Consider the following 20,724-nt stretch of genomic DNA (forward strand, 5'->3'; position numbering starts at 1 on the left):
TAGTAAAAAAATAAATAGTTAAAGTAAAACAAGTAAAATACTAATATTAATAGTAAAAAAAATAGTAAAAAAAAATAGTAAGAATAAAACGAATAAAATAGTAAAATTAATAGTAAAAAAAATAGTAAAAAAAAATAGTAAGAATAAAACGAGTAAAATAGTAAAGTTAATAGTAAAAATAATAGTAAAAAAATAAATAGTAAAAGTAAAACGAGTAAAATAGTAAAGTTAATAGTAAAAAAAATAGTAAAAAACAAATAGTAAAAGTAAAACAAGTAAAATAGTAAAGTTAATAGTAAAAAAATAGTAAAAAAATAAATAGTAAAAGTAAAACAAGTAAAATAGTAAAGTTAATAGTAAAAAAACAGTAAAAAAATAAATAGTAAAAGTAAAACAAGTAAAATAGTAAAGTTAATAGTAAAAAAATAGTAAAAAAATAAATAGTAAAAGTAAAACGAGTAAAATAGTAAAGTTAATAGTAAAAAAATAGTAAAAAATAAATAGTAGGAGTAAAACGAGTAAAATAGTAAGGTTAATAGTAAAAAAAATAGTAAAAGTAAAACAAGTAAAATAATAAGGTTAATAGGAAAAAATAGTAAATAATAAATAGTAAAAGTAAAACGAGTAAAATAGTAAAATCAATAGTAAAAATAAACGTAAAAATGGTTAATAAAAATACTGAAAGAATAGAAAAACGGGAGAGAGGGAAAAAAATGGGAAACTAAAGACTGCAAGCTGTCTGTAAAACAAAGATCATGGACGAACCCAAACGAAGAGATGAGTAATTTTGCGACTGAAAGATGAACGCGATGAATAAACGGGGCAACAGATGAAAGGAAAAATAGTTGATGGGATGGATGGCGAAAAATTAATAGATGCTTCAAACTTTACAGGCGAGAGGAATATAAAACCATGTAGTGTAAAATAACCCGCATTCTCTCTCTCTCTCTCAAAATACTGATAGAGAGAGAGAGAGAGAGAGAGAGAGAGAGAGATCACGTAGACATTTAAATTCGAACTATCTCACAGACATTTACAGTCCCCATGTGCTTTATCATTCAGTATTTTTCCTCCTCCTCCTCCTCCTCCTCCTCCTCCTCCTCCTCCTCTTCCTCTTCTTCTTCCTCTTCCTCGAACTCTCTTTTGGTTTGTTTCTCTTTAAATTCTTCCCCTTCCTCTTTCATTTCCCTCTTCCGCCCTTTTACTGTGTAGATATCTGTGTGTGTGTGTGTGTGTGTGTGTGTGTGTGTGTGTGTGTGTGTGTGTGTGTGTGTTAGTCTGTGTGTATTTCTCATTTCAACTGTATATCTTGTTTTATCTCTTTGTCTATCTATCTATCTCTTTATCTATCTGCATCTATCTCTCTCTCTCGCCTCCACGTATCCCCAGAGTCCAAGTGTTGCCAATTCAATTACTGATAGGAAGGAGATCAGCGCTATACAGAAACTAGGTCACCGGATTTGCACTGGGATGTTTTATCTGGCAACGCTGACGAGTGATCCTTTACCATGTTTGAGTTGATTTATTGAGGCTGTGTGTGTGTGCTTGTGTGTGGGTGGGTGTGTGGGCGGGGGGAGGGAGAGGGTATATGTGTGTGTGTGTGTGTGTGTGTGTGTGTGTGTGTGTGTGTGTGTGTGTGTGTGTGTGTGTGTGTGTGTGTGTGTGTGTGTGTGTGTGTTTTCTGAGATTTTTCCTTTTCCTTAAACATCCAAACTCAATCTCATCTTTCTTTTTACGTTTTCCTCCTTTCATTTTCATATTTTCTTATTTTCCGTTTCCCTATTTGCATTTCTCATCTTTGTTTTCTAGTCTTCTTTTATGTCCTGTTTTGTTTTTTTTCTTTCTCCAGTTCTATGCATTTTCTTTAACTATCTTTCTATCTCCCTTTCCTCCTCTCCTTTCTCCTTATTTTCTTCTTTTTAATCCACTTTCTCTTTTTCTGCATCCAACAAATAATCTTCATTCCCTTCCTCTGTCTCCTTAACCTCCTCCTCCTCCTTTTTCTCCTCCTTCTCCTTCTCATCCTCATCCTCATCTTCATCCTTCTTCTCCTCCACCTCCTCCTCCTCCTCCTTTTTCTCCTCCTTCTCCTTCTCCTCCTCATCCTCATCTTCATCCTTCTTCTCCTCCTCCTCCTCATCATCATCATCATTATCATCATCATCATCATCATCATCATCATCATCATCATCCTCATCCTTCTCCTTCTTCTCCTCCTCCTTCTTCTCCATCTCCATCTCCTGGTCTTCCTCATGTTGTGTCTTCCTCTTAATCCTCCTCCTCTTCCTCCTACTCCTCCACTTCTCTCTCGTTCTCCCTCCCTCCACTTCCTCATCTTCCTCTTACACCCCTTCTATTGTTACGTCCACCACCTCCACCACCACATGAAATCTTACCCTCCCCAAGCTGCACCTCAACCTCACGGACACAAATCCCCACTTAATCCCCAATGTAATCCGAAGGTAGTCCCCAGCACCCTGCAGGACATAGGGATGAGATAGGCAGGGGAAGGGGAGGGAGGGAGGGAGGAAAGGGAAGGGATATTGGAAGGGAGGAAGGAGAGGAAGGGGGGAAGGGTAAGGGTGGCGTTGAACAGTTGAGGATTGCATGGTACCCCCCCCCCTCCCTCTCTCCATCCTTCCCCCTTAAATGGGAAGGTGGTGATGGTGGTGGTGGTGATGGTGGTGGTGATGGTGTTGGTTAAGATGATGGTGGAGGGGCTGTTGTTGTTATTGGTGGTGGTGATGGTGGTGGTGAAGTTATAGTTTTTGTTGTTGTTGTTGTTGTTGTTGTTGTTGTTGTTGTTGTTGTTGTTGTTGTTGTTTGGTGGTGGTGATGGTGATGGTAGTGGTGGTTGTGGTGATGATGATAGTATTGTTGTTGTTCCCTAGTTGTTGTTGTTGCTGTTGTTATTGACCTCCGAATATATTAAGTGATTAATTTCTTCATTTATCTTTTTTTTCCCTCTATCTATTACATTCATCCATTTTCTATTTTTCTACTTCAAAGGGATGACTATAAGCATTCCACAGGTATTATTTATATTCCAAAACAGATCATGTGCAGATGTTTCTATATATGAGATAATAAACGAAACTACAAAATAAGAGAGACGAACAGGTAAAAAGAAGAGAAAGAGGAGGAGGTGGAAGATGACGGAAAAGGAAAGAAGAGAGAAGATTAGAGGGAAAAAGAAGGGGAATGATGGGGAGGGAGAGAAAGAGAGAAAGAAAAGGAAATATGCTGAATGCGAAGATGGGTACGAAGGGGAGAGAAAGAGGGGAAAAGGGGAAGTTATAACAAAGAAGAGATACGGAGGAATGTAGAGAAAGAGGAGGAGAGAAGGGAAAGACGAAAGATGAGAGAGGAGAGAAGAGGAGCCGTGGAAAGTGGAGAGGGAAGAAGAGATGTGGGTACGAATAAAGAGGAAAGAGGAGAGGAAGGGGAAGAGGGAATGTGGGGAGGAGAGGAGGAAAGGGAGAGGAGAGGAGCCGTGGAAAGTGGAGAGGAGAGGAAAGATGTGGGTACGAATGAAGAGGGAAGAGGAGAGAGGAAGTGGAAGAGGGAGAATGTGGGAAGGAGAGATATGGAAGGGAGAGGGGAGAGGAGGGAGGAGGAGTAGAGAGGCTCATGAATTTAATTATGCAAATACCAGGTAACTTAAGGTAAAACATGCAGGCCCTCAGGCACACACACACACACACACACACACACACACACACACACACACACACACACACGCACACGCACACCTAATATTTTCACCTCGTCAGGAAAAATGCAATTAGGTGCGTCAGGTTAGTTTACGAAGCAACTCAGTATAGATTTTTTTGTATCGCCTCCCCCTTGGCAAGCCACGCACACACCACCGTTACCAACACCAGCGCCTGCCTTGGAAATATGTCAATAAAAAGTTAATAAAAATGCTGCTTCCCTGATTACCACCACCGCTACCAGAACCAACACCATCCCTTCTTACACCACCACCACTATTACTACCAGAGATAACACCACTAGTTCTACCACCACCACCACCACCACTACCACTACCACCACCACCACTACCAGAACCAACACCATCCCTTCTTACACCACCACCACTATTACTACCACAACTAACACCACCAGTTCTACCACCACCACCACCACCACCACCACTACTACTACCAGAACTACCACCACCTCCACCACCACTACCACTGTCACTACCACAACTAATAAAAGACACTCACGCAACATAACTCAGCTCAAAACGTGACATAATAAGCACGTCCACGCATGTAATCATTACGTGAAAACTGTTCGAAAATTGCGCTGTACGAAATGGCGATAAGTTTCATACACAAAGCACAAAAGTCTAATGAATACCGCCGGCACGTGTTTTTTTGTTGTTTTTTTTTGTTATAATCGTCCAGGTGCCGCGATAATGCATGACATCTAAGAACCTTGAGTACTGTATATGTTCCTTGTAAAATACCATGAGTTTGGGGACTTGCGACTCGCATTCTCAGACGCTTTTGGTTCTCACAATTATTTCCAAAGGCCACCAGTGAGATTAGTCAGGTTCCCTTTTTCTTTCTACATCAAAGGAGGCCGCTCAAGGGCGAGAAACAAAAACAGGAACAAAAAGGCCCGGCAGACGATTGCTCACCCAGGTCGGGGAAAAATTGTATATATATAGGATCGGCTCCCTTCTGTTCGAGCAAGCAGGACCCGTATTCCCTGACGCTTACGACTCTCACAACATGTATTTTTAAGGACGACAAGAGAGATTAGTCGAACTCTCATGAATGTTTTTTTTTATTACGATCACAGCGCAGAAGTCTTGTCAATATCACTGAGCTCATAACACTACCCATGGAAATACGCACAACCCTTATGGAGTTGTGGGTTAAGGACTTCCGTTTCGGGGGTGCAACAGAGAAGGTTTCTGCAAATGTGTGGACGAGATACTTGTGTTGGGGCGTGTTCAGGGCAGACTGCAAAGGATAGAGACGTGTGTTTGTGTGTGTATGTATGTGGGAGAAGGGGGAGTTATGTGTGTGGGGAGGGATGGGACTTGTCTGTGTGTGTGTGTGTGTTGGAGGGCTGGAAAGCAGAAACAGACAATGGGATGAAGGGGGACTGGCTTGTAGTGTGAATGTGTACCATGTTTTGTGGGTGGGACAGGGAAGGAAGAAGGAGCAGGGAGCGAGGTTGAGGCAGAGACCGACAAGGGAATGTTTTGTGTGGTTACGTGCTGTGGATTGTAATTAACGAGGTCTTAACGCTATAGCTAAGTCTATACATACCAAGTCAAGTCGCTCTGCCTCAAAACTGCGACCGGTACGCGCAGGAGGTGGTTTTTGGGCGGAGCAGCGGGATGACGTCACTTGGAGCCAAAAAAAAACAAAACACCAGTTCAAGGGTGACTAAAGTTGGGGCCGTATGTGCACTCTGGATGTGCATTCTCGCCTTCTTTCACAGCGCGTTCAGGCAAGCCACTGACGAAAACATATGTCTTCCTATTGTGCTATTGCGTGACTGTAATTTTAATGCCTACGAACGGCAGTGTGGAGTGTGAGGGAGGGTATGATGAGGTGAGTGATTTAAATTAGTCCCCCTTTCCTCATTTTCTCTAAATCCATGTTTCTGCATTCTCTAGTTTGGCTCCAAGCAGTGTCACGCATAAACCACGCCTCGGCCGTGTCTCCTCCCACAAACCTGCGTATGACTTGACTTGTTGTATATAGACTTAGCGCTATAGATAATTATAATCGTTCACGTATTTACGACTCTGTTTACTACTACCATACCATTCTAGTTATTTATCATTTACCTGTCAGTTTCTGTAGCTATTTTCCTTTCCTTCTTCCTTCCTTCCTTCCTAACTTCCTCTCTTCCATTTCTTTATTCTTCTTTTTGTGGACTTTTTTTTCTTTCATGTCTCGCTTCTTTTTTTTTCATTCATTAATTTTTGTAGTTATTTTCTTGTAGTTATTTAAAGTTACCTAGTTATCCAATTGTTATTTATATAGTTGTTAAGTGTTTGTTTAGGGTGGAGAGAGAGAGAGAGAGAGAGAGAGAGAGAGAGAGAGAGAGAGAGAGAGAGAGAGAGAGAGAGAGAGAGAGACGGAAGAGAATGCAAGAGAAATGAAGCAATATATATTAATGAGAAGGGAAAGGAAGGGAAGGGAAAGAAAGGGAAGGGAAGGAAGATAAATAAAATGAAAAGGAAGGGGAAAAAGGAAGGCAAAATAAGAAGGAAAATAAAAGGAAAAAAAAGAAAGGGGAAGGAAATTAAATAAAAGAAAAGGGAGGGGAGAGAAGGGGAATGAGAGGGAAAGAAACGGAGGAAAGAAATATGTTGTTGAATCTTGATAATCGTGACTTCGTTTCTTATTTACATTATCTTGAAACAGGAAGGAGACTTGTAATACCCACGTCATGATTTTGTACCCCTGTGTTCGTGGTCGTGTGTGTGTGTGTGTGTGTGTGTGTGAGAGAGAGAGAGAGAGAGAGAGAGAGAGCATGCTTCACTCAAGGTCTTTGCTGACAACCTCGTCCACCACTTGTCAGCAGTAGTAGTAGTAGTAGTAGTAGTAGTAATAGTAGTAGTAGTAGTAGTAGTAATAGTAGTAGTAGTAGTAGTAGTAGTAGTAGTAATAGTAGTAGTAGTAGTAGAAGTTGTTGATAACGATGATGTTTTGATAATCATGATTCATCGCTCAGCGTGTCTTCTTCTTCTTATGGGATTTACCCCCTAAATAGGGGGAACGGGCCTTTGTCAAAGCGACGGCCCGTCGCAGGGGGGAACCCGCCGGCTGGCGTGCCGGCGGGTGTAGGGGACGTCTCCGCCGCCGCCACAGCCACGGGTAACAGCCGGCGAGCAGCGACGGAGGCACGGGCTCTCCGGGCAGGCGCCCAGTTGACACCCGTAGCTGACTCGTGCGAGCAGTCGACCAGCCGACTTGACTGCGGAGGGGTGGCCCAAAGCGAGGATGACCTCACGGGTCCATCTCGCCTCCGCAGAAGGGTCACCCGGCTGCTCGCCCGAGTAGTGCTGGCGTTCCACTGGCTCAGCGTGTCTTCTTCTTTGGGGATTTACCACCTAAATAGGGGGAACGGGCCTTTGTCAAAAGCGACGGCCCGTCGCAGGTGGGAAGCGTGTCGCAATGCCCGGCCTTATACATGTGTTCATAGTTGTCATTGATTCCTAGACGGTACATTTGGGTTTGTGTCAAAAATATAAGTAAAAAGTCCTCAGCGGCAAGGATGGTGCTGCTGATAACGCTTGAAGGAAATAAACACTGATGATTTAAGTCTGTTGCCTTATTCAGTGCAGCCTTCACGCCTCCAACTCAGACTCCACACTGGACAAGTCGAAATGGCCTCCCACGCAGCCACCCCTTCCCCCGCAGCAGACCCCCCTCCCCCCCTCTCTCTCTCTGTGGCTTCCGTAAGGTCTGGGAACAAACATGATCGCTGTCTCTCAGTATCACAAACATTGTCACATTCACATCCTCCCGCCGCGTCCTGCCACCCTCGGCGTCCCTGCTGATGCGTCACTTGTTCCTTTCTTTGCTCTGAAGGAAAACTGGGAATATGTGGGACACGTTCTATGTTGTTGTTGTTGTTGTTGTTATTATTGATTTGTTTTTCTTCCATCTTCTTCTTCCTCTTACTCTTCTTCTTCTTCTTTTTCCACCTGTTCTTCTTTCTCTTCTTCTTCTTCTTCTTCTTCTTCTTTTTCCACCTGTTCTTCTTTCTCTTCTTCTTCTTCTTCTTCTTCTTCTTCTTAGAGAGAGAGAGAGAGAGAGAGAGAGAGAGAGAGAGAGACGCGCGCATGATATCTGCATGTGTGATTTTCCATATAGCAGTACTCACACGCTTGCACTGGTGATGGCGGGACGCGTGGCTGTGGCTGCCTTGATCGTTGTGGTCATCCAGGGCGCCCTCGGCCTCACCCCCGCCAGGGACTGTGTCGAGCCGGATGTAGTCGTGAAGGAGGGAGAAGATAAAATAATCTATCAGAAGATTAAAACACAACCACAAGACGCCACGTCGACATCATTGTATGTGAAGCCTGGAGGTGACTTTGAGGATATCTGCGTCATGGTGGAAGACACAACACTTGACAAACGAGCTTCGGAATGTTTTCGTGTCAAAAATAATTGCAGACTGAGTAGTATCACATGGAATCTGATGAGGGTGAAAGCAAGGGTCGTGACTTTTTTATTAGGCTTCATCATAATTAATCTGACAGTCGACGGTTGTATCCTACCAGCATATTATGGATATTACGGGTCCGACAACATTGAACGCCTGACGGTTTCTGCTTATGGCTCTTCAGAATGGCTACTCAGCGGCCCACCAGACCCCTGCCCTGACACCGCCACGGAGAACCCTTCCCCTGGCCCGCCCTCCACACCTGTACTGCCAGTGGTAATAGTGGTGTTAGTGTGGGTGTCGGTGGTACTGACGGCCGCGGCGTTGGGAGTAGCGGTGGTGATGGAGAGGGCGGTGGCAGCAGCGGTGGCCGATTAGGAGCGGCAGTGGAGACTCTAGCCCACCTTAGTGTTTTTTTGGTAGTGTGTGTGTGTGTGTGTGTGTGAGAGAGAGAGAGAGAGAGAGAGAGAGAGAGAGAGAGAGAGAGAGAGAGAGAGAGAGAGAGAGAGAGAGAGAGAGAGAGAGAGAGAGAGAGAGAGAGAGAGAGAGAGAGAGAGAGAGAGAGAGAGAGAATGGTGGTGATAATGATAAACTATACAAAAGATCATCATTAACAATGTAGAGGTGCATTCAGCCGACCGGCCGCCGAGGTGGAGGCACAAGAGGTTCTGTGCAGGTTACCGAGAACAGCCTGTATGAACCCCTGCCCGCCCCGTGACCCCCGCCGCCAGCCGCTGCCGTGTCCCGTGGAGGCGGCGGTGCACGGCTGTTGTCCCTGGCCCCAACAGTAGCGCCGAGGCGGGGTCGTGTTACAAGCAAAGTTGATTCAGCTGTTGATTTACTCAGATGTTTCTGTGCATGTTATTCCAGTTTGATTTTGAATTAGTGGGAAGTATTGCTAACCATTGTGGGTATGGGGATTATTTAGATAAAATAATTCGATTTAGTGGTATACTATTTACTATTGAAAATTTATGCCCATGGTCTCTCGGAGTTACGCAGCTGTGTGCGGCACCAGGGGCAGGGCATGAACCAGCATCCTGGCAGGCGATCACCCTGAATTAACCTATTACCACTGTTATTCCCTTGCGTGAGAAGGTGAACTACAGCAAGGACTCGCGCGCGGAAGATATATGGAACACGTCCGTCCCAACTCCACCTTTGTAATGCTGTCTCCTCATCACGTCGCAGGCCCCGACAAGAATACCTCGCCGGATACTTCTCTGTGTCCCTTACTCTTGCCAAGTGTCCTTATGCCTGGCCAGATTGTAGGCTGGTCGGCGAGGCAGGACCTGGGCAGATTAGAAGGCGAATTCACGCCTTTGGTTATGATCATTTTTGAGCCTATAGTTGTGGTTCGTGTGTGGTTAGTTTATATTCATTTTCCCACAATGTATTCCCTACATATAAGTTTGATGTATGTTCTCTGATGTCTACATATTCTCATCAATTTGCAGTTAGGAATGGATATATCTATTATATGTAACTATTTTATTACTTTTATTCTAGTAGTAGTAACAACAGCAACAACAACAATATCAGCAGTAACTGGTTGTAGCAGGAATATAGTCGTAATAGTAATAGTAGTAGTAGTTGTAGTAATTGTAATAGTAGTAGTAGTAGTAATAGTAGTAGTAGTAGTAGTAGTAGTGGTAAAAGTAGTTGTTGTTTTGTTGCTGTTGTATTTGATGATGATGATGTTGTTCTGGTAATCATGATTCATCTCTCTGTGTCACAATGTCCGGCCTTGTACGTGTCCATAGCTGTCAGTGATTCTTAGACACTACATTTGGGTTTGTGTCAAAAATAAGAGTTACAAGTGCCCAGCGGCAAGATGGCGCTGCTCATAACGCTTGAAGGAAATAAACACTGATGATTTAAGTCTGTTGTCTTATTCAGTGCAGCCTTCACGCCTCCAACTCAGACTCCACACAAGACAAGGCGAAATGGCCTCCCACGCAGCCGCCCCTTCCCCCACAGCAAGACCCAGCCAGAGGAGAGGACCAAGGCGCCTCTCCACCCGAAACTGACCTCTTCTCTGACCTCTCGTTCTTGTTTCCTTTGTCGGAGCAGCGTCCAGCGGGGACCTTTGTTACTTTTAAAGATACCTTCCCCGCTATAAAAATATAAAAAAAAACTCATTAGTGCGAGGCGTTAGTGACTTTCCTTTACTAGAAGGCTCAAATACTTTTTAATCGTATCTCTGGAACGGACCCCATGTATCTGTATTCCTTCCTGCCTAGGACTTAAACACTTACAAGAAGGGTGAGTATCAAGATACCTCTCCAAATGACTGGTCTTTCAGTTAAGATACTAATAGAAGTTACAATAATCAAGCAAAATCTCTCTCTCTCTCTCTCTCTCTCTCTCTCTCTCTCTCTCTCTCTCTCTCTCTCTCTCTCTCTCTCTCTCTCTCTCTCTCTCTCTCTCTCTCTCTCTCTCTCTCTCTCTCTCTCTCTCTCTCTCTCTCTCTCTCTCTCTCTCTCTCTCTCTCTCTCTCTCTCTGCCGCGTCCTGCCACCCTCGGCGTCCCTGCTGATGCGTCACTTGTTCCTCCCTTTGCTCTGAAGGAAAACTGGGAATATGTGGGAAACGTTTTGTGTTGTTGTTGTTGTTGTTGTTGTTGTTGTTGTAGTTGTTGTTGTTGTCGTTGTTGTTATTGATTTGTTTTTCTTCCATTTTCTTCTTCCTCTTGCTCTTCTTCTTCTTCTTCTTCTTCTTCTTCTTCTTCTTCTTCTTCTTCTTCTTCTTCTTTTTCCACCTGTTCTTCTTTCTCTTCTTCTTCTTCTTCTTCTTCTTCTTCTTTTTGGAGAGAGAGAGAGAGAGAGAGAGAGAGAGAGAGAGAGAGAGAGAGTTTTATTACTTTTCGTCTACAAATAGCAGCAGCAGCAACAGCAGCAGTAACAGTTGTAACAGGAGTATAGTAGTAGTAGTAGTAGTAGTAGTAGTAGTAGTGGTAGCAGTAGTAGTATAGTATATAGGAATGAAAGGGAAAGAAACGAAGGGAAGAATTATATTGTTGAATTTTGATAATCGTGACTTCGTTTCTTATTTAGTATTTACATTCCTTGAAACTGTGTGTGTGTGTGTGTGTGTGTGTGTGTGTGTGTGTGAGAGAGAGAGAGAGATAGAGAGAGAGAGAGAGAGAGAGAGAGAGAGAGAGAGAGAGAGAGAGAGAGAGAGAGAGAGAGAGAGAGAGAGAGAGAGAGAGAGAGAGAGAGAGAGAGAGAGAGAACGAGGAAAGTGAGAGAAAGAATGAAGGGAAGAGGACGGGAGAGGAAAAAAAGAACGATGGAAAGTGAAAAAGAAAGAAGGGAAGAGGACGGGAGAGGAAAAAAGAGAACGAGAGAAAGTTAAAAAGAAGGAAGGGAAGAGGAAGGGAGAGGAAAAACTAGCTGGAGTATGTAAAAGAGGAAGAGAAAGAAAAAGAGGGAGAGATTAAAGAGAGAGAAGGAAGAGGGAGAGAAGTTTAAAAAGAGAGAAGGAAGAGGAAGGGAGAGATAAAAGAACAAATGTCGAAAAAGGAAGGGAGGAGGAAGGGAGAGGAAAAAAAAACGAGGGAAAGTGAAAAAGAATGAAGGGAAGAGGACGGGAGAGAAAAAAGAGGGAAAGAAGGTTAAAAAGAGAGAAGGAAGAGGGAGAGAAGTTTAAAAAGAGAGAAGGAAGAGGGAGAGAAGTTTAAAAAGAGAGAAGGAAGAGGAAGGGAGAGAAAAAAGAGGGAAAGAAGGTTAAAAAGAGAGAAGGAAGAGGAAGGGAGAGAAAAAAGAGGGAAAGAAGGTTAAAAAGAGAGGAGGAAGAGGGAGAGTTAAAAAGAGAGCGAGAGATGAATAAAAAGAAGGAAGGAAAAGGAAGGGAGAGAAAAAATGCGATTGTGTTTCCAGTGACCTAGTGAAGTGTCTGTCTGTCTGTCTGTCCGTCTGTCTGTCTGTCTGTGTATCTGTCTGTTTGTATGTCTGTCTGTCTGTGTGTCTGTCTGACTGTTTATCTGTCTGTATGTATGTCTGTGTCTGTCTGTCTATTTATCTGTCTGTCTGTCTATATGTCTGTCTGTCTGTCTGTCTGTCTATCTCCATAATGCAGTGTTAATATCTCAGAATACGTATTATTTATTCTAGACAGCACAGAGAGAGAGAGAGAGAGAGAGAGAGAGAGAGAGAGAGAGAGAGAGAGAGAGAGAGAGAGAGAGAGAGAGAGAGAGAGAGAGAGAGAGAGAGAGAGAGAGAGAGAGAGAGAGAGAGAGAGAGAGAGACCCCATCTGAAAAGCCGTGCAAAACTCTCTTAACTTCATAAATTTTTGTTCTTTTTTTATATTATCCAGAAATTTAGCCCGAACGAACCCGAGAGAGAGAGAGAGAGAGAGAGAGAGAGAGAGAGAGAGAGAGAGAGAGAGAGAGAGAGAGAGAGAGAGAGAGAGAGAGAGAGAGAGAGAGAGAAGCCATGCACTGACCTCACTAGAATATGATTAACGACACAAAAATATATATAATGAAACGAGGAGAGGAAGAGAGCAAATACTTGACTCCTATTTATGCGTCTCATTTTCTTGTGCCTGCAAAATATTTCGTGATAAAGAGGAAGGTCAGATAAGGAAGGGAGGGAGAGAGGGAGAGAGATAGATAGAGATAGAGAGAGGGAGAGGAAGTGAGAGAAGGGAAAGAAAGACAGGATAGGATAGGGATTGAAATATAAAGGAAAGGGAAGGGAAGGAAAGAGAAAGAGTTGGAAAGGGAAAGGGAAGTAAAAGAATGGAAAAGAAAGAAAGGAAACAGAGAGAAATCTAAATGAAAGGAAGAGAGACGGAGGAGAATGGAAGAGAAATGAAGAAATGTAAAGTAATGAGAAAGGAAGGAAAAGAAAAGAAAAGATGCGGAAGGAAAGGGAGTGAAAAGAAAGGAAAGAAAAGGAAAGGAAGGAAAGGGTAGGAATTGAAATGAAAAGGAAAATGAAAGAAAGAAAAGGGAAGGAAAGTGAAATGAGGGAAAAGTAAGGAAAAGAAAGGGAACATAAGGAAAAGGTAGAGGATGGGAAGGGAAGGGAAAGAAAGGAAATGGAAGGGAAAGAAAGGGAACGGAAACTAAAGAAAGGGAAGAGGGAAATAAAGGGAAAGGAGAGAAAAGAAAGGGAAGGGAAGGAAAGTGAAAGAGGGGAAAGGGAAGAAATTAAAAGGAAAGTGAAGGGAATTACTGAAAAGGAAAAGGGAAAATAGGAAAATAAAGACAAGGGAATGAAAGAAGAGGGAAGATAATAAAGGGAAAGGAAAGGGAAAGAAGGTGAAGGTGATTGAAACGTACGGAAAAGAAAAGGAAAGGAAGAGAAGGAAAAGAATGGAAATTAAATGAAATGGAGAGGAAGAAAATGGAAGGAAGAGGAACGAAACGAATGGAAGAGAAAGGAATGAAAGGAAAGGAAAAGGAAAGAAAAGTGAAGGGAAGGAAATTTAAGGAAAGAGAAGGATAAAAAGGGTGAACGGAAGAGAAAGAAAGTGAAGGGAAGAAAACAAAGGAAGGGAAGGGAAAGAAAGGGAAGGGAAGGAAAATCAAGGGAAGGGAAAGAAAGGAACGCTAAGGGAAAGTTAAAGAAGGGAAGGGAAAGAAAGAGAAAGGAAGGGAAAGAATAGGGAGAGAAGGGAAAGAAAGGGAATGTTAGTAAAATAAAGGGAAGGGAAAGAAAGGGACGCTAAGGGAAAGTTAGAGAAGGGAAAAAAGGGAAAAGGAATGAAATATAGAGGAAGAAAATGGAAGGAAGGGAAACGAAATGAAATAAAAGAGAAGTGAATGAAAGGAAAGGGAAAGGAAAGAAGAGGGAAGGGAAGGGAAAGAAGAGAAAGGAAAGGAAAGAATAGAAAGAGAAAGGAAAGAAAGGGAATGTCAGGAAAAGACAGGAAAGATACGAGAAGGAATAGGAAGTCAAGGGAAGAGAGAGAGTAGAGAAGAGGAAAAATACGGAAAAATAAGGAATGAGAAAGGAAATAAGTAAAGAGGAGAGAGAAGGATATAAGTTATGGTGTTAGAAGGGCAAGGAAATATGCTGGAAAATTATGACGAGTTTGAGAGGCGTTAAATAAAGTTGAAAGATAATACAAAACCAAAACGACGGCATCAGATAACTGTTCAAACGTTCATCGGAAGTTGAAAGATGTGAAAATAACGTTGATAGAAATATAAATCAGTGTGGAAAATTATCACGAGTTTAAACCAAAACGACGGCATGAGGCACTTTTCAAAAACGTTCATCGAAGTTTAAAGATGATATAAATCAGTGTGGAAAATTATCACGAGTTTGAGAGGCGTTAAATAAAGTTGAAAGATAATACAAAACAAAAACGACGGCATCAGATACTTGTTCAAACGCTCAGCGGAAGTTTAAAGATGTGAAAATAACGTTGATGGAAATAGAAATCAGTGTGGAAAATTATTACCAAAAAATCAATTATGCGCAAAATTGAGTGACTAGAAAGTGATATAGAGAAAGAAAAAGCGGAAACGTATTATGACCTTGAAGGACAGAGGAGGAGGAGGAGGAGGAGGAGGACGAGGAGGAAGAGGAGGAAGAGGAAGAGGAAAAGATAAGAGAGAGAGATATTGGAAAAAGTGAGAAAAAACTGGAGAGAGAGAGAGAGAGAGAGAGAGAGAGAGAGAGAGAGAGAGAAGTTGATTTCACTGTCAAAGAATCTGTATCTATTTCAATCTCTCTCTCTCTCTCTATCTATCTATCTATCTATCGATCTATCTTTCCTCCCTTTCCTCCTTCCTCCTTTCCTTTATCCCTCCCTTCGTCCCCTTCCATACCCACGCTTGCTCTGGTCTTCCTCGCATGAAATCAAAAGTTGCCTCTGTCACCACAAGTCTTTCGGAGAAGGTGGAGGAGGAGGAGGAGGAGGAGGAGGAGAAAGAAAATTAGGAGGAGGAGGAGGAAGAGGAAAAGAAAATCAGAGGAAGAGAAGGAGGAGGCAGAAGAAAAGAACAAGAGGAGAAGGAGGAAGAAGAAGATACAAGAAGAGGAGGAGGAGAAGGAGGAGGAGGAGGAGGAGGAGGAGGTATGACTTTCTCTCTCTCTCTCTCTCTCTCTCTCTCTCTCTCTCTCTCTCTCTCTCTCTCTCTCACTCTCTACCGCCCATTACAGAGTTCTGTCCTGGGTCTGGGACGGTCCTTGAATGCAAATGCTACGAGCTCTCTCCCTCCCCATCTCGCTCCCGGGGCTGTACACCAAAGAAGAAAAAGTTAACAAATATCTCCCTTTTTTCCCCTTTTAGGTTGTCACAATGGTAATTTTTCTCCTCTCTCTCTCTCTCTCTCTCTCTCTCTCTCTCTCTCTCTCTCTCTCTCTCTCTCTCTCTCTCTCTTTTCTGATCTACCTCTTTATCTATCTATCTATCTCTCCGGGCGATATGGACACTTTTATATATATGAAATATCATGATTTAATGTTTTTCTGTCTTTTTCGTCTCCTTTTGTGTGTTTTTTTACATTTTCCAGTTACGTTTTTTTTTTTGTCCCCGTTTTGTCCTTTACTTCTGATCATGTCCATCCCATCCTACCCTTCCTTCCCACCACATATCCAACTTCCTATCCATCTCCTCCCTATACAGACACATATCCAACACCTTTCACTTCTAACCATAACCATCCCATCCTATCCTTTCTAAAGAGCACATATCCAACTTCCTACACATCCCATCCTTCCTATTCAAACACATGTCCCAACACCCTTTACTTCTAACAATATCAAACCCAACCAATCCATCCTAAAATCACATATCCAGCACACTTCCTTTCTGGCCATATCCATCCTTTTTCCGTCCATCTCCAGAGCCCACATCACCATTCCCTACCCCAATGTAATACGAGGCGTAGTCCCAAGGGTTTTTATGCAAACTCAACGAGACCAACAATGATATACTGAAGAGCCCCACTCGAGATGTCCCGCGGCCGAAATGTATGGCCCTCTAGACTGGGCTACGGTGGTCCTTTTTTGTGTGTTTGACTCGAGCTCTTCAAGGCCCATAAGGGGTGTGGGGAGGGAGAGAGGGAGGGAGGAAGAGAGAGAGAGAGAGAGAGAGAGAGAGAGAGAGAGAGAGAGAGAGAGAGAGAGAGAGAGAGAGAGAGAGAGAGAGAGAGAGAGAGAGAGAGAGAGAGAGAGAGAGAGAGAGAGAGAGAGAGAGAGAGAGAGAGAGAGAGATGTAGTGTTTTATTACTATTACAATGTGGACGTAAATGGAAATGTATTGCTGTGTCTTAGAGAGGAATATGGGCCATGTATATCATTTTGGGGGGGGCTGGGGGGGGCGTGCATGGTAACAGGAGAGTGACTACCGTTTTATTGTTTCCACTATTATCATCATTATTAGTCAAAGAAATAGTAAGGACAATGATACTTCCGTTTTCGTCCCTCTTCCCCATTCCCTCTTCTACTTCAAGTCCCCATTTTTCCAATTTTTTCGGCATTTCCATCTTCCTCCTTCTCCTGACCTCCTCCTCCTCCTCCTCCTCCACTTCCCCTTCCTCGTCCCTCACATTGGTTCAGGGTTTAGACCGGCACAGCACCACAGTTCGAGTCCTCCTAAACGACATACTGTTCTCCCTTTGATTCATCTGTACCGTGCGATGGACACACGGTCAGCCCATGGTCGCTTTTCTCAGACGCTTCCGCCTCCCAGATCAACTATTTCCAAATGCACAAAAGGAGGTTAGTCGGATTCTCATGAGCGTTTCGTCAGGTTCGCGGTCCTGAAGAAAGGTCAAACTACCACCAGGGTCATAAAACTACCCATTGCAACGCTCACAACTCCTACGAAAGCCTTGACGAACATGTGTACTGGGCGCCGAAATGTTTAAGAATATGAAACCTCGTCCTTGAACTGCCCCAAATTCCCTCCTACCTCCTCGCCAAGGCTACTAGGTCCATATTCTTAAACATATCAGGCTCCCATTACGCCTATCTTACACACACACACACACACACACACACACACACACACACACACTGAAGCACAGGCGTCCTCAACATGTTTTAGACCCAATCATCAAAGCCAATACACAGTGCTCACCACAACACCCGAACACTAAGAGTTAGCCTTCTCCCACCTCCCCGCTGCTGCCCGCGAAGAACGTTGCGGAACAGACCAGCCAGGGCAGCTCAAGGGGAAAAAACAAACAAAAAAGCCCGCCGGGTGCTCCTCCGACGGAAGAAAACGGAACAAGAGGCCGGAAGAAAGGTCAGTTTCAAGTTGGTGATCCGGAGCCCATCCAACCTCCGTTTTCTTTCACACTTGGACAACAAGGTGACCAGCAGGGACTGAAACATCAGGCACTCCATCTAGTTATTATTTCTCTAAAACTCTTGACGAGCAACAAACTAGTAAACGAGAATTGGCATTTAAATAAAACTTTCAATTATATATGTTTTCCAAGGTTAATGAACATTTTCTGCACTCGATTTTATAATAGAGTGAGTATAATGTTTGAAGGTAACCGATGCAGTAATTACGAAGCAGCATATTAGCCTCTGCCAAAGGAGGAGGATATATATTAACAGTCTTATAGGAAGTGGAGTATTAACTTCGTATTTTTGGAATTATATGTATCACCCCAGTCCTCGTCGCCAGACCGAGTTGGTCGACTAGATTTCAATCGCCGATAGAGTCGGTCTGTAAGCACTCTGCTACGAGCCGCCTTTGGCAGAGGCCCGTGCTCCCCCGTGAAGGCAGACGTATGATGAAGGGCACAGCGAGATATAACCGTGACGCTCACTTCAATACCTTTTTTTTCCGTTCCATTCTTCTCTTGCTCTCGTTTGTTCCTTCCCTTTCCCTCACTCTCCCTAAGCACACACACACACACACACTCTCTCTCTCTCTCTCTCTCTCTCTCTCTCTCTCTCTCTCTCTCTCTCTCTCTCTCTCCATTAACACACACACGTAATCACTTAAAGGAAGTAAAAGCCAGTGTGCATTACATGAAGGGAGGCATCTTCCTCGAGTTACCTGAAGGCAAATATACCCCGGCTATGAAGGCTTTCGTGTTACATCTTTAGGGTGTCAGGCACTGCCCTAGATGGGGGACGTCCTCAACTGACACCCGGTGCCCCTTCACTGCTGGGTGGCTGGGGCACAGGTGTGAGGAGACTGACACCCGGTACCCCTTCACTGCTGGGTGGCTGGGGCACAGGTGTGAGGAGACTGACACCCGGTACCCCTTCACTGCTGGGTGGCTGGGGCACAGGTGTGAGGAGACTGACACCCGGTACCCCTTCACTGCTGGGTGGCTGGGGCACAGGTGTGAGGAGACTGACACCCGGTACCCCTTCACTGCTGGGTGGCTGGGGCACAGGTGAGGAGACTGACACCCGGTACCCCTTCACTGCTGGGTGGCGGGGGCACAACCCGTACCCCTTCACTGCTGGGTGGCTGGGGCACAGGTGTGAGGAGACTGACACCCGGTACCCCTTCACTGCTGGGTGGCTGGGGCACAGGTGAGGAGACTGACACCCGGTACCCATTCTGCCCCAAGTGGCCAGGGCACAGGTGTGAAGGCACTGACACTCAGAAATCTGTGGCTGTTGGGTGAACGAGAGTACGAAGAAATGGAGGCTCTCCATTGTGTGTGTGTGTGATTTATATTATGTCTTCTCCTTTACCTCTTCTTTCTATCTTTTCTCTTTTCATCCATTTTTCAACTACCTGTTCTCTCATATTCTGCTTAGGGAGAATGAAGGAAAGGGAAGGAACAAAGGAGAGCAGGAGAAGAATGGAACGGAAAAAAGTGGTATTGAAGCGAGCGTCACGGTTATATCTCGCCGTGCCCTTCATCGTACGTCTGCCATCATCTGTATCTCAAACAGCAAAACGTAACTAAGAAAACGTCATTAGGGGCTCCATGGTAAACACAACTAAAGCAATCATTCACGCCACTCCTTAAACCTTAAGTTCAACACTCCCTTCCTTCATCTGCCCCAACGTCAATCACACCCTGGGGCTCCTGCGTGGAAGTGTTCATAGCTGTACGCAGAAGACGTCACACAGCCCGGGACACACCCAAGGCAACACGTAGCCTACCCAGCAACACAAACATTGGGTCTCTGTCACGTACGTAGACAAGCACACACTTCTGACTAAGAGCACACTGGGATATAATTATGACACTCGTTTCAATACGTTATTTTTTTCCACTTCATTCTTCTCTTGCCATCCTATGTTCCTTAAGCAGAATATGAAAGAAGGGGGTAGAAGGAAAGAGGGTGATTCGAGGAAAGGGGAGAAGAGAAAGAAAAGGAGAAGGAGGAGGAGTAACGTCACAAAATAAGGACATAGACATTGATGCACATTTTTTTTTACAGCACAGAGAGCAACTCAAGGGCAACAAAAAGAAAATGTAGAAAAAAACCCTGCTTACTGTTGCTCCCGCAAAGCGAAAAGTATAGAGTGGCCAAAAGAGAGGTCAATTACTGATGGAGAGGTGTCTTGATACACTCTCCTTGAAAGAGGTCAAGTCATAGGCAGGAGGAAATACAGACGAAGGAAGGCTGTTCCAGAGTTTACCAGAGAATGGGATGAAAGAATGAAGATGCTGGTTAACTCTTGCATATGGTGTTTCAACAGTATATGGGGTGAGCTTGAGTAGAAAGTGTGTAGCGGAGTCGCGGGAGGGTGGAGGCACGCAGGTAGGACGTTCAAAAGAACAGTGTTCATGAAAATATCGAAAAAAGATAAAAAAAAAAAAGATGCAACATGGCGATGGAATTTAAGAAGTAGAAGACTGTCAGTAAGAGGAGGAGAGCTGATGAGGCGAAGAGCCTTAGACTCCACTCTATCCAAGAGAGCTGTGCCCCCCACACGTGAGATGCATACTCCATACGGGGGCGGACAAGGTCTTTATATATGGAAAGCATCTGTGTGGGGGAGAAGAACTGGCGGAGACGATACAGATGTATACCCAAAGTGCACACACACACACACACACACACACACACACACACACACACACACACCATCCCAAGGCCTATATACTTACACTGCACAGAGGCAACGTGCTCGCAACACCCAGCGAACACAGCACCCCAACACTGTCACAGGAGCACCCACGCCCTCCACATACCATTCGGGACGGAAACACAGGCGTGCTCAGCGAGTCTTGGTCACAAAACAAACACAATCACTCAACCCTCACCACGACGCCCCAACGCTATTACAACACCTACCCTTCCTTCACTTCCGCGCAGCTCCACGCGAAGAAAGTTACGGAACAGTCCGGCCAACCTCCGTTTTCTTTCGCTCGTCGACAACAGTGTAACAAGGACAGACTGAGGTAAAAAAGTATTCAATCTAGTTATTTAATCTCCCACAACTTACAAACAAAAACAAACGAGTAAATAAAATAAAAGGTAAATAGAAGTTTTATTTATATGGGATTCTTATAAGTATAGGTTTTCCACACTCGATGATAAAATTGACATTGTGTAAAATATTTAAAAATAACGTTTTGCCATAATTACGAAACTGCATATTAATTTCCTGCAACTTAATTGTACGACATCTTGGGGCAGTCTTATTGTACCCGGATATATTTTTGGAACTGCTTGG

The sequence above is a fragment of the Eriocheir sinensis genome, chromosome 20 (genome assembly GCF_024679095.1).
Source record: "Eriocheir sinensis breed Jianghai 21 chromosome 20, ASM2467909v1, whole genome shotgun sequence".
NCBI classification, from domain to species: Eukaryota; Metazoa; Arthropoda; class Malacostraca; order Decapoda; family Varunidae; genus Eriocheir; species Eriocheir sinensis.